The sequence below is a fragment of the Mytilus californianus genome, unplaced genomic scaffold, assembly GCF_021869535.1.
Source record: "Mytilus californianus isolate M0D057914Y unplaced genomic scaffold, xbMytCali1.0.p SCAF_1, whole genome shotgun sequence".
Lineage (NCBI taxonomy): Eukaryota > Metazoa > Mollusca > Bivalvia > Mytilida > Mytilidae > Mytilus > Mytilus californianus.
In genome coordinates, this window is record NW_026262581.1 from 48,957,006 (window position 1) to 48,972,639 (window position 15,634).

Genomic DNA, 15,634 nt, shown 5'->3' on the forward strand with positions numbered 1-15,634 from the left:
ACAACAGAAATACCGAACTCCGAGGAAAATTCAAAACGGAAAATCTGAACATATTTACAACAACACTAACTGTATTTAACATTTTATTTATTTCATAAAAAAAATCAGTTCGCGTAAAAAATGTGGATTTCTTCAAATTTCAAATTCTGTTTATCGTGAGTATCCATTAGACGGCCTTCTTCTACAAATCCTGTGACATTTAACAGTGGTACAGTACTTGCTTTGAGGACAATCTGCATCACTATGACATAGTCTTCTGCAACCACTGTGTTCTCCTACTACTGTCTGAGATACGATCCCTGAACCAGATGAACTCACTGATCCACCTCGTCTAGAAGAAACTGTGTCCAGTGCATCTATGACACTACGTCTAGATGAGATAGCGTCAAGAATATCGGAACCTGTGTGACCAGAAATTCTACCATTTCTACCAATAGTTTCCAAATGAGCATTATTAGATAAATCTAAACGTCCGGTTAAAGACTGACCAGATGAACCAATAATGCTACCAGATGATATTTGCACACAGTAGCTGTTGCATCCTTCGTGGACACATTTAAGTCCTGACGCACATAGTTTATTGTCTCCACATCCATAACTGCATTTCGAACCATCAATACTTGAAACCCTGGTCAGGTCAGATGACGAACCCCTAATAATTTCTGAGACAGTGTTCCTCCTTCTTAAAGACTCTGACAATCCAGATGCACCAATTACACTCCCAGAAGAAACTTGGACGCAATAACTGCTACAACCATCGAGTACACATTTCTGCCCAAGGTTACACAGTTTATCGTCTCCACACTCATAATGACAGTTTCTATTTGGTGCACCGTTGCTTGATACACCAGCAGACCTTTGAAATGATGAGCTACGTATGATTTCGGAGACGGCTGAGCTTCTTCTGTCAGATCCTGCTCTTCTATTTGCAGTAATTACATCCAGTGCAGAAAGGGTATCTCCAAGATGACCACCTATGTCTCTTCCAACTGCATTTTCACGCTTTAAAACCTTGTTCACTCCATGTATACCTAATTTCTTTTCTGTAGGTGTATAGGCTGTTAAGAAATGTATGAGAACTTACATTATACAAAGGTTTTAAAACATGAAATCATAATAATATATTTACAGATCGATCAGTGATCAGTTAAGTTGACAATACATATCATTCGTATGGTCATTTCTATAAATGAACTGTTTACAAAGCTTTGAATTATTCGAAAAAGGTAAGATTCTCTATCCCAAGAAGAGTTACTTTAGCTGTATTTGGCAAAACCGTTCGGACATTTTGAGTCCTCAGTGCTCTTCAACTTAATACTTAATTTGAACGTGGTGAGTTTTAAGGTATAATTTTACCTTAACTACGTCAGAAAAAAATATCTCATCAAATATATCAAACTCATAATTTGTTACGCTAGACGTGCGTTTCGTTTAAATGAGGCTCATAAAAAGTGGCGCTTCTATAAAGGCAAGTTCAACGCCAATTCAAAAACAACAAATTAATCTTGAGAAAACGAATCTAATATAGTTCTTACCGGCTACGGTCAGGATGGTCAATGACATTGACAATAATATTGTTTGAAATCCAATCATCTCCAAGAATCTGAAATATACAGGATAACCATGTTTTAGAAAATATTTAGTGAGAAAAATAACTCTTAATCAGTTATTTGCGAAAAATTGTTTTTCATTTCCTTAGACCTCCACGCCATATACGTTTGAAAAAAAAAAAGATTTTTATAGATCTGGATGTGCTTATCGTTTTTTTATGCTACATTCATTGCTTAATGACTAAATAAAGAAAAGAAAACAATAGTAGAGAAAATAACTGTCAAAGTTAAAAGGTGAGACAACCAGAAAAATAAAAACCGACTTAAAAGTTCGAAAGGTCAAAATATACGCAGTATTTCGACCAAAATGATTCTAAGAAATGGAAGGAAATTAATATATGTTCACACTTACTGTGTACAACATGTAGTAAAAAATGTTAGAAAATATGTATTGGAATTACGTATACCTAAAATGACAGAAAGTGATCTATTCGTTAGCAAATAAAAATAAAGGTTTAAACCAAAAAGATCGCAAAAGTATCACATTCACCGATTTCAAAATCGTACTAGTATTAAATATATTTATAAATACATTAACAAGACACGTTGACATTAAAGCAATATTAAGTTTAAAAGAAATAGGTGTACAAATTATCAATTCTTAGTAACTTAACACTAAAACTTTAGAAGTCTTACCTTATTTTGAAGCAGTTATAAGTTTTTCGAATGAATGAATAGTGTTTTCCTACTACAGAATTCTTCTTTTATACCATCTCAATTATTTTGTTTGTTAATAACATGCAAACAAGGAAATATATAACTAAACCGCAAATGAAGAATACTGTAATTATCATTTTGATTTAAATGTCACATGGAACTTTTAAAATATAGACAGTATGTAAATAAAAAAAAAAGTATACATACTTAATGATTTGAAATACACATTATGTTTCCTCTTGCAGCACACTTTTTTTATTATTACATCATAGTATATGTCTATATTACAAAATGATGTTTTGACGTATTTATAATGTACTTAAATACACAAACTATATATGTAGTAGCAAGAGACTTGTACAGTTTTAATAAACAGATAGTACTGTTTTTATTTCCTGAAAAAAAAGTAACCAACTTACCTTAAACAATGTTTTTGGATATATTTATGCTCATAAGATAATTGAATAGATAGCTTTAATCGTCAATGATAATATTATGATCTTCCCCCACTTGATCATTTCTGAACAATGAAAACAGGGGTTGGATTAAAATAAAACCACCAAAACATTAAAAGAAAACATGTAAACTTAATCCCTCGATTGATTTTTAAAATCACCTTATTGGTGAATTTTCGTCTCTGAGAGTATCAACAGGCATGTAGTCAGCACACTTGTACCGACACGAACTACCGTTGAGAGGTTCGTTTTCTGTAAATTTAATGCTCATACAATGTTGAAGTAATTCGAAACACTTTGGGTTGCATTTATAGTCAAAGCTGTTAAATTAATAATGCAAAAAATCTAAACTCGGTGTTGGAGCTAGACATTTGAAATAGACCATTTCTCTATTATGGTGAAATACTATATATATTGACCACTAGATGCTGTGTTCAACTGATTTGTTACGTATATAAAGCACATATCTTTTGTTTTGTATTCAATCTTTAAGTATACCTGTCTTCAAAACATTCAATGCTACGCCTATTTTCCGACGAAATACATATATAAAAATATGGATATCTGGAGATAAATACAAACGTATGATAATAACTTGATATGACAGGGTGTGTGTTACTTAAGTGATGACGCCAAGCTCATAATTTAATATGGATTAAACGCGTTTCGTCTGATTAGCTGCGTTGCTCGAGTTTTTCGTTTTCGAACATTTTTGTGGCCATATTAAACACGCAGTTGATAAGCATTAAAGATTACGGGCTATAATTATGCATGCCGTACGCGCGTTCCTGCTAAAAGAGACTCATCAGTGACGCTTGAATAAAAAGGTAGAAATTAAATAGTATCTTTAGTCTGGTTTTAATCTGCCTTCTTTGCTTGATGTTGGAAAGTTGAGATCATGTAACATTTTCTTTCCTAAGTGTTGTAATACGTGTCACACGCATATTATGCAGCTTTTCTTCCGCATAATGCAATTCCTTTATATTAATTGATATGAATGGATCCCAAACTGTGAAACAGTTTTCTAGTTTTGGTCTGAATATCGTTTGATTAACTCTTTCCTTTATTATCATTTAGAATAATGTTTTAGTTTTGCGTGGCAAAACAAATAGACCGATTTGCTCTTGCTGTTGTATATCTGTGCTCTATTTAAGATCTGAAGAGAGTGTAATGCCTAGATATTTTAAACATTCGATTTGTTCTAGAATGTTTTTGTAGAATGTTATTTCATTTTCTTAGTTGAGATTATGCGGCTGTTTCAAGTGACAGGATGCTTCTGTATCAAAGCTGATTTGTGTCTTCATTGCAGCTTAAATCAATCCTTTTGATAGGCGATAGGCCGGTAAATGATGCTGTCGTCTACAAAAGGTCTAACCTGACTGTTGGTAAGGTAACACAAACCCCACCAAAACCAGGGGTAATCTCAGGTGCTCTGGTAGGGTAAGCAGATCGTGCTCATGTGGCACAAGTTGCATTGTTCATTTAAGTACAAACCCGCTGATAAGTGATAGGTCACTTTCGGGGACAGGATTGTTGTTACAAATACTTCATTTAATCCAATTAAAGGGCCCGTTTCTGAGCATACACATATATATATATATATATCTAGTATTGATCAAGAGTCTATCCTAAATTAAGGTAAATTATATGGCCTTCCAAATACCGTTTCGACTCCTAACATCACTGAAGAGATATTAATTGTCGTAATCCGAATATGGTGTACTAAATTTTGCGCCTTTTGTTTGCGGTATACCATCTTTTCCGCAAGTTTATTGTTTTCTGTTTGGTATTAAATTAATAGTTAAGATCCATTTTGTTACATCTGGTGATCCGTTTATTTGGCAATCGCCAATGGCAGTCAGCAGGGTTCAAGAACATCCGTTGTTCGACCTGCTAGTCAAATGCGTTTTGTTAAAATATACTTTTTCACTTTTTTGGTCTTTTGGAAACTGTTGTTTGTGCTGAATTTAGACCCCTCTACCAAGAAAATTGTTTTGCATGCACACGTATAAAAATTGCGGTTTTTATCCAACGCAATCATAGGTTTGAACGTTGTTTTCAATTTAGACTTGTTTATATTTTTTCGTTTGGGCTTATATTATATTTGCCTTCGGGTTTATATGATCCGTTTATCCTATTCCGACTCTTCAAAATTCAAGAGTCTACTGTAAATTCAGAAATTATTGCGTGCATTTATTATTGCGATTTTTCAAGAATAGATAAAAATGCGAGTTTAATTATTGCGATTTCGAAAAAATCTGCAAACAGATCTATGTTTCAGTTATCAGAATGCGAGTTTTTATTATTGCGATACTCACACAGTCGCATTATTCGCATTAATTAAAACCTCGCAATAATTTCTGAATTTACAGTATCCTAAATTGAGGTAAATTATATGGCCTTCCAAATATCGTTTCGACTCCTAACATCACTGAAAAAACATTGATTGTCGAAATCCACCTTTTGTTTGCGGTATACCATCTTTTCCGCAAGTTTATTGTTTTCTGTTTGGTATTAAATTAATAGTTAAGATCCATTTTGTTACATCTGGTGATCCGTTTATTTGGCAATCGCCAATGGCAGTCAGCAGGGTTTAAGAACATTCGTTGTTCGACCTGCTAGTCAAATGCGTTTTGTTAAAATATACTTTTTCACTTTTTTGGTCTTTTGGAAATTGTTGTTTGTGTTGTATTTAGACCCATCTACCAAGAAATTTGTTTTGCATGCACACGTATAAAAATTGCGGTTTGTTTCCAACGCAATCATGGGTTTGAACGTTGTTTTCGATTAAGACTTGTTTATCTAGTTTATAATACAGTAAATTTTTTCGAGCCTGCGATTTTTGTAACAGAAAGCTCGACATAGGGATAATGATCCCGGATGCTTCATATTTTGTATATAGATGCCTTATGTTATGAAGTTTCCGTCTGTCATATGTCCTTTGTCCTTGATCTCATTTTCGTGGTTCAGTGACTACTTGAAAATAAAGATTATTTGTAATGTTAATTTCTCTCTTATTATGAGTACTAGTAATATGATAACTATATTTGGTATGTACAGATCTTGCACAGTCATCATGCCTGTCAGACAGTTTTCAGTTGACCTCGACCTTATTTCATGGATCAGAGAATAAGGTTAAATTTTCGTGGTCAAGTCCATATCCCAGATACTATAAGCAATAGGTCTACTGTATTTGGCGTATGGAATGATTGTAAGGTGTACGTGTCCAACTGGCAGGTGGCATCTGACCTTGACCTCATTTTCATGGTTCAGTTGTAAAAGTTAAGTTTTTGTGTTTTGGTCTATTTTCTAATACTGTATGCAATAGGTCAGCTATATTTGGGGTATGGAAATATTTTATGATGTACATGTCAGTCTGGCAGGTTTTATTTGACCTTGACCTCATTTTAACGGTTCATTACTCAATGTTAAGTTTTGTGTGTTGGTCTGGTTTTTTTTAAACTATAACCAATAGGTCAACTATGTTTGGTGTATGGAATGATTATAATGTCTATATGTCTGGCTGGCAGGTATCATCTGACCTAGACTTCATTTTCTTGGTTCGTTGGTCAATGATAAGTTTTCGTGGTTAAGTTTGTTTCTTAGATTCTATATTTGATACGTCAACAATATTTAATCCATGAAATGATTGTAAAGTGTACATGTCTGTCCGGTAGAGTTCATCTGACCTTGACCTCATATTCATGGTTCATTGGTCAATATAATGTTTTCATGGTTTGGTCTGTTTCTTATATACTATAAGCAATAGGTCAACTATATTCAATGTATGGAATGATTGTAAGGTGTACATGTATTTCTGGCTTGGTTTATCTGACCTTGCCGTCATTTTCTTGGATCGTGATAAGTTAATTTGATACTTGTAGTAAAACTTTTTATTTAAGGCTATCGACATAAAATCAATGGTAGTAAAGCAGGCGAGACATTTCAGCGTTTGTACTTTGTTAAGCTTATTACATTGAAAATAAATAAATGAATAAATAAAAATCCTACATACAAGATGGTGTTTAAAGAATATTTCAGAATATAGAATATTAACCTTTTATAATACATAAATCATTAACTACATCACTACTACGTGTACATGGTGTATATTTAGACACTTAAATGCAAATTTTCTCTCATTTGAAAACACAAAATACTATAAATTTTGACACTTATATATTAACATTTTCAGACTTACTGGACATCCACCAAATAAACCGTTCGTACTTTGAAATCTAAGTAAAGTTTTTGCATTGAATGCATACTTCCTGAAGAATAAAATTTTTTTTCCTTTTCATATGCAGTGCATTCCATTAAAAAATGAAACTCGTCTTTAATCTGCAAAATTTTACATTGACAACAAAATCCTTTATCTTTATTTGTTCTTTTGTATCGACCTTTTTCAAGAGCTAACAGATGAGCACTTATTACGACAATTGGAACATATCTGTCGTCATCTGTGAAACAGATATTCAATAACGGTCAACCAACTCGTGATTCCATCTGTCCGTAAAATTATCGAAGGAATGATTTCAACTTCCCATTTTGGAATTCATGGTTAATATCTTCCTTGTGGGCAACAACCCTCTTTCAAGGAAATCATGATAGGAAATGTAAGCCCTTGGATATCGTATCAAATGGGAGATATATACTCAATAAGCAGGCGTTGCTGGAAAGTTTCTACATAGAAATGGAAAGTTTACAGTTGGGAAGCTGAAATCATCTCTTTTGTCGTAATGTTTTGTACTCAGCCGAAGTCAGCCTTATGTGAATAAAAGAAGAAATCGGCAATAAGAGGAGCACAGTTGGTTCCCATTGGGAAAGCCGATCGTTTGTTGAAAAACACGTCCTCCAAACGTAATAATTATGTTGTCAATCAAGAAATCAAGCATGTATATGAGAAAACAAAACATTGATCCTCGTAATACGCCATGAGGTACGTATTATGTTACTGGAATTTTTTGGTCTCATTGTTTACATTGTTTACATTTTGAGTTGGGATTGAGTGGAATGATTCAGTCCACTCAAGGGCATTTTATCAAAGTCTTTGGCAAAATTAGTTTTTATCAGATCAGTTTTTGTATGATGGTATCACTGTTTGCTGCTAGTTTGTGAGCAAGAGATATAACATGTGATTCGAAAAATCTTTTTTCTATGAAGCCGGTTTTTGTTGTTGTTGTTGTTCGTATGCCACCGGCCCGGTTTTTTATTAGGTTTATGGAATTATTTTGGTTAATCTTTATTAGTTAATTTTAGTCTGTGTACTAGATCCTTTTAAATGAATTTTTTTTTGCTTCTTATGTGAAAGTAAATTGCACTTGTTAGTTACCTTTTTTGGAAAAAATCACATAAATTGGGACATATTCTGTCAGCCCTGAGTGGCAACTAGCCAATAATTTTTTAAAGATTCAAGATTCGTATTCAATCTGACTGTAGCTCTCATAGTACATTACTACCTTCTATGTCTCTACAGCAGAAATCCCTTCCGGGTACTTGCTTTTTAGCCACAGTAAAATTTCCAGGAAAAAAGAAATAAATTTTCAAGATATTTCATTTGACCAAAATTTTGAAGAAACGCTTTACTTTATTCATCTATCCATAGTAACTTTAACCTAACTTTTGACCTTCTGATTTAAAATCAACAGAACAATAGGATTTTCTTTTTCATTACTTTTAACAATTTATATAGGTTTTCCTAAACTCCAAAAAAATGTATAAAAAACAACCAGAAACAACAAATTGAATTATTTTTCTTTATTTTCAGTCTGTTTTTGTGTAGATAATAGACTGAATTCAGAATATTTGTGTGTTTTTTTTTTCAATAAAGTACACAACTTATGTTCACATTTTGTAATTTGGTTGACTGACAAAAATTCTTGACATGAAAAGGGAAAATAAATTGCTAAACATTAACCGAGATTTCGTCATTTCAGTGAAAAGTTGACTGTTTTTTTCCTATGTGACAAGCTGGTAATTTGTCAATGGCAGTCGAAATTGAAAAATGTCGGTTTCGAAGACTGAAAATTAATGGCTTGAACATCTTTTTCAACGATATATTGCTTAGACTTTTAGACAACGTGTTTTCAATTATATCAACATTTTATGAACATTCCATTTACAGCAAATGAACGTCTCAACGGTATTTCATGTTATCACAAGAGTGTTTACTACTTACCTATTGATATCGTTGGAGGCGAAAATTTATCAACAAGGGGGTAGTAAAAATCAATAAAGGGATTGAGTTAACATGTGCTTTTTTGTGTTGTAAAGCCATCTAACTCCCTTCTCCATTGTTCAGAGAAGAACAAGTGCGAGAAAATCATACAATTATCATTGACGATTAAAGCTATCTATTTAATCATCTTACTAGCATACATATTTTTAAAAATAGTTTTTTTGAGTTAAAGTTGGTTACGTATTGTTTGACGAAATAGCAAACAGTACTGTTCGTTTATTGAAACTGTTTAAATCTCTGGCTACTACCTTATTCATATTGTTTGAATTTATGTACATTTTTTATACATCAAAGCATCATTTTGTAGTACAAGCACCTACTATGATGTAATTACAAAAGAAAGTGTTTTGCAAGAGGAAATACAATGTGCATTTGACCCTTGAAGTACATTTTTTAGACATGAATTCAGTGCAATTCCGTATTGTAAAATTTCCATTTGACAGATAATTACAGCATTCATCATTTGCGGTTTAGTAATACATTTCCTTGTTTGCATGTAAATAATAAACAAAATAATTGAAACGGTATAAAAGAACAGTTCTGAAGTTCAATAAACACTATTCATTCATTCAAAAAATTGATAACTGTTTTGAAATAAGGTAAGATTTCTTTTAAGTTTGAGTGTAAAGTAACTAAGAATTGGTCATTTATACACCTATTTTTTTACATTTAATATTGCTTTAATTTCAATAGACATTTTGCCAGTTCAATATGTTTATGAATATATTATGAATTTAAAAAACTTATTAAAAATTCCTCAAAGATGCAAGTCTTTTGATTTATTAATAAATATTTTTTGAAGTCTACATAAACTCCAAAAAGGATAGAATTTTGAAAAAAATCAGGATTATGAAATTAGCAAGATGATAAATAGCAGTAATCAGACATTACGTATTTGAGAAGTAATTGACGAATTTGCACATTTGTCAAAGTATCTAACTGTTGCTTCATAGGTATCATATTTAAAAAACGAAAGAGTGTAAATTTAATTTGTATCACCCAAAATTATATAGTGGACTTAATTATATAATTTAAAGTATGAAATTGAAATTTTTCCTTTTTATCTGAATTTTGGAAAATGCAAGAATGTAAAGTAATAACGATAGTAAAGATTTACATGTTTTGAATAATACTTTTGAAATCGATGTAGTGATGTAATTGCGATCTCTTAGGTATGAACCTATATTTTCAGTTCTAAACGCATAGATCACTTTCTATCGTGAAACGTAGTTACAATACATATTTTTAACAAATCAAAACTGCAAAGTTTACTACCTTAATGAGGACTGTTGTCCACATTAAGATTAGGCATATGTTTCTTTCCTCCAACTCCCTTGAAAACTATCATTTTGGTCGAATTATTTCATTTCATATTTTAGTCGGTTTTTATTGTTCTGGTTTGTTTTGTTAATGAAGCAATAATATGAACATAACAAAAAAAAACGGATCTAGCCGAGCATTTTCTTTCAAATGTAACTGACTTGCAGATGTAACTTAATTGCAAGCAATTGTTCGCAAATAACTGATTTATAGTTATTTTAATCACGTAATATTTTCTAGGACATAGTTCTATTGTATATTTCAGATTCTTGGAGATGATGGAATTTCAAACCACATTATTATCAATGGCATTGACCATAATGACAGTAGCCGGTAAGAACTATATAAGATTTACTTTCTCGAGATTTACATTTTCTTTCTTATTTGGCGTTTTAACTGTTATGATACAAGCGCCACTGCTGAACCTTATATAGACGAAACGCGCGTCTGGCATACAAAATTATAAGTCTGGTATCTTTTGATGATTTTTTTTAAACAAAGTTTTCTGACAGTTAGGGTAAAGTTCTACCTATAAAACTCATCAAAGATACCACGCATATAATTCTGTACGCCAGACTCGCGTTTCATCTACAAAAGACTCATCAGGAAAGCTCGAATCAAAAAGTTAAAATGCCAAATCAAGTACAAATTTGAAGAGCATTGAGGACCCACAATGTCAACAGTTAATTTACCAGTATGACCATATCAATGATAAGTAATGTCAACTTAACTGGTCACTAATTGATCAACAAATATATAATTATGATTTGATATATAATGAAAAAATCCTTTTATAAAGTTAAAACGTTGGTTTTGCGATAATTACCTTTATTTGGAATGCTTTACATCGATTTAAAAACATTTGTATAATGTAAATTTTACAAACTCTCATACATTTTTTACAGCTTATACACCTTCAGAAAAGCATTTAGGTATACATGGAGTGAACAAGGTTTTAAAGCTTGAAAATTCAGTTGATAGGGACATAGGCGGTCATCGTGGAGACTCTCTTTCTGTACTTGATGTAATTGATGCAAATAGACGAGCAGGATCTGACGGAAGAAGCTCAGTCGTCTCCGAAATCATACGAAGCTCATCTTCTCAAAGATCTGCTGGTGTTTCAAACAATGGTGCATCAAATAGAAACTGTCATTATGAGTGTGGAGTAGATAAACTGTGTAACCTAGGGCAAAAGTGTGTACGGGATGGTTGTAGCAGTTATTGCGTCCAAGTTTCTTCTGGGAGTGTAATTGGCGCATCTGGATTGTCGGAGTCTATAAGAAGAGGAAACACAGTCTCAGAAATTATTAGAGGTTCGTCATCTGACCTGACAAGGGTGTCAAGCATTGATGGTTCGAGATGCAGTTATGGATGTGGAGAAAATAAACTGTGTGCATCAGGACTTAAATGTGTCCACGAAGGATGTAACAGCTATTGCGTACAAATATCATCTGGCAGCATAATTGGTTCATCTGGTCAGTCTTTGACCGGACGTTTGGATCTATCTAACACTGCTCATTTGGAAACTATTGGACGTAGTCGTTCAATTTCTGGTCACACCGGTTCCGATATTCTTGACGCTATCTCATCTAGACGTAGTGGCATCGATGTATTGGACACAATTTCTGCTAGACGAGGTGGATCAGTAAGTTCATCTGGTTCAGGGATTGTTTCTCAGTCAGTATTAGGAGAACTCAGTGGTTGCAGAAAACAATGTCATAGTGATGCAGATTGTCCTCAAAGCAAGTACTGTACCACTGTTAAATGTCACAGGATTTGTAGAAGGAGACCGTCTAATGGATACTCACGATAAACAGAATTAGAAATTTGAAGAAATCCACATTTTTTATGCGAACTGATTTTTCTTGTTATGAAATAAAATAAAATGTTAGATACAGTTAGTCTTGTTGCAGATATGTCCAGATTTATAAAAAAACATCGAAAAGTTTAGAAATTGAGGCAATCATAATCTTAAAAATAATTGCATCATTTAGACAATTGTAAATACAGGTAAAGAATAGATATCATAAATAAAGAAAGAAGGTCAATCTTAATTTAATTTAATAGTTAGTTAATTTACTATGAACTTATGAAACTCATTGAATAAGAAGAAAAATTTGTACTAGAAAGTGACAGTAATCAAAGAAAGAAAATATAAATACGGTTATAATCACTCATTTCTAAGGTTTAAAAAAATGAAGCCTTAAGGAATAACATTAACGTTACCATTTTTTTTCTCCACCAGATGCGCATTTCGACAATATATGTCTCTTCTAAATATTTTAAAATCGAAAGTCTTTTAAAAAAAATGAAGGGCTTATAAACCAAAAAGGACAAAAAGTCGGGCAAGGAATCAGAGCTTTTCAAGAGGGAGATATATTCCTTAATTTAAAATAATTTCCAAAATTTTGTATCCAAAGCTTATTTAAAGATTTAAGAGCTTATAAAACAAAATAAAACACAAATGTCTAGCCAAAGTCGGGCAATGAATCTTAGCTTTGCAAGAGGGAGATATATTCCTTAATTTAGAATGATTTCCAAAATTTTGTGACGGCAAATTTAAACAACAGGAAATCCTTATTTTCATGCCAGTCCCGAAGTACTAGCTGATTGGCTGGTTGTCTTAATCTTTTTCTTGCATGTGACATAACCGTATGAAACTTATCTCCAGATTTGTACTTACATGAGTAACATGACAGTTGTCACATGGGAAGCAGAATCTGCTTACCCTTCCGGAGCGACGGTACCCACACAACAACAAAAACATGGTGCCAAAAATGACAGAAATAAAGCTTTCGTTGGTGCAACCGGGAGTAGTCAGTATATATTTGGTAAATAAAATTACAAAGAAACGACAGATTAACTGTAATTTTTACTCAGATATAAGGGAAGAACTTTTTAACTTTATTAATGATTTGAACAACGCTTTTAATGGTATTAATTCTGATGACAAGTTTGACTTTCTTATGAACTGTGATGATATTCACGTTTTATTAGCAAAGACATTGCATCTAATGTTTAAACGTAGGTAGATAAATTTGAAAATTTTTAATCATTTCTGAATGTATAAATGAATTTTACCAGTATTTGAAATTTTAGTATTTTATGAAAACTACTTTTATTATCTAAATATTCATTATTGATATTTCATTATAGCATATATTTTCATTTTGAAAAACATGAAAGAGTCTTAAATGTAGGGTTTTAATATGGTTTTAAAGATTTTTACATTGTGTATGATAATGTATATCAGATTGTGACACTAAAATAAACTATTTACAAACTTACTTACATTTGTATGGTTTTTCTTATCGTGAATTGATATATCTTTTATGATACGGACGGATACTTGCTGCTCAAATTCTTGCTTGGCAATTTTCATGTTTTATATATTGACTCTCTATCGAGGCCTGTAGCCCTATTCAGTCTCTAGAAAATGTCATCGAACGTCAAAGCAATCTCTGGAACGTGAATGAAACAGGAAAATTCAACGGAAGTCTGAAATATTCCCTTCAGGTCTGAATCATTTGAACTGTTTTAATTTGATGCTCAGAATAAACTCAGCAATATAAACATATTAACACTAAGCACGTTGGAGGTATACTGAACTATGTCTTAGTTTTTGAAAACATGGTTGTTGTGCTCCCCCAAAAATATCAGAAGCTCTACACAAACATTTACGACAAAAGGGACAATTTTTCTTTCTCTATTGTTAATTTTCCTTTTTTGGACAGTGATGTTCATTCGGCACCGTCTTATGGTGTTTTTATATCCCAACTCGTTCGCTATGCCCGTGTCTTTAGTGACGTTTTGGATTTCACTGAACGTAATTTATGTATTACTTGTAAATTATCAAGTCAGAGATTTCGCTACCACACATTTACTCAAACCCTCGATAGATTAAAAGATTTGATTTGGAAGTTTGGCTTTACCTGTAAAAAACTTATTTCAAACAGATAGCATATCCTAATTTTACGTTGATGTTGTTTACCGAGCCCTGAAATTTATATACGATCCGAGAAAAGTTATCAATCTTATAAACACTTGTCATCAGAATCATTTCTTGGAATAATATTTTTTATTGGTGTAAATATTGATTTTGTTATCAGTAAATTAAACAAATACTTAATATTATTGTCATACACATATGCACATTCACGGTACTACAATATGTCGATACTTATAATTTGGCATTGCACAACGTCATGTTTTTCTCCGACTGTTAATGACGTCTTATCACTAAATCATTCATTGAATGTTGGATGTGTACTGTTTGATATTTTAGTTTTGGATACATGATATTTTATTCGTTGTTATTGGCTTGAACTAGCCGACAGTTACTGCAACATGTGAAAGTACTCTCAGATATGTAAATTGTGACTTTTTTGTTGTGTGGGATATATAAATACCCTGCCACGTCCGATCTGTGTTTTTGTTTTATGATTTCTGCTTTGTATCGGTCTGATAAATTAAGACCTTTTCAACTGATTTTTATAGCTTGTTCTTATGTTATACCGTTACACTACTGTCTCTGGTTAAGGAAAGGATTGGCGCCAAATATATACTGACTACCCTTTGAAACATAAACTAAAGTTTTATTCCTGCCAACTCTTGATTTTGGCGACATGTTTTTGCTGTTGCGTGGGGATGATAGCAGTCGCTCTGGGAGGATAAACAGAATATGATCCACATGTGACACCCTTCTTGTTACTCATGTAAGTACAAATCTGGTGATAAGTCCTATTCGGTTTATTCACAAGCGAGGAAATGATTGAGACAATATAAAGTGTAATTTCCATTCAATTTTTAAAATGATACGTTTGACTGTAAATATAGTTTACAAGAAATATTGTTATCAATATATGTCTACATTTTTCAGGAGATGGATTAGACATCTACTGTTATTGCTCGTTATTTTGTCACCACTAAGCCTTTGACAGCAGATAAGAAGTTGCTTATCGACCATCCTTAGAGCATATGGTGTACCATTAAAAATAATCACCGTAATACAAAATGTACAAGCTTTCTACAACAACTATGAATGATGTGTATTACATAACTGTCAACAGTCAAAATGGTTCCAAGTAACATCTGAGTACAACATTAGGAAATGAAGTCACAGGCATCAGATGGACCATGCATTCCTTTCTAGAGGATTAAGACTTTGCTAATGATATCTGTCTTCTTACACCAACAGGAACAGCAAGCAGAACAAAACCATTAGACTTAATGAAGCAGCACAAAGTATAGGCCTGACTATATATGAGAAGAAGACCAAGCTCATCAATATCAGCAATAACATAATAGAAGAGGTTGAGGACTTTACAAATCTTGGAAGCATGATAAGTAAAACA

At 32.6% G+C, this 15,634-nt stretch overlaps 1 protein-coding gene and 1 long non-coding RNA gene across 2 annotated transcripts in view; one reads left to right on the forward strand and one right to left on the reverse strand.

Annotated features, from left to right (window-relative positions):
* Positions 1–15,634, reverse strand: part of LOC127720367 (uncharacterized) — a 61,823-nt gene that overhangs the window by 41,789 nt on the left and 4,400 nt on the right. The gene's annotated exons all lie outside the window — the stretch shown is intronic.
* Positions 9,522–11,251, forward strand: LOC127720502 (uncharacterized). The gene is made up of 3 exons (XR_007990825.1): positions 9,522–9,559; positions 10,546–10,613; positions 11,186–11,251. It is a non-coding gene; the product is annotated as an uncharacterized LOC127720502 (long non-coding RNA).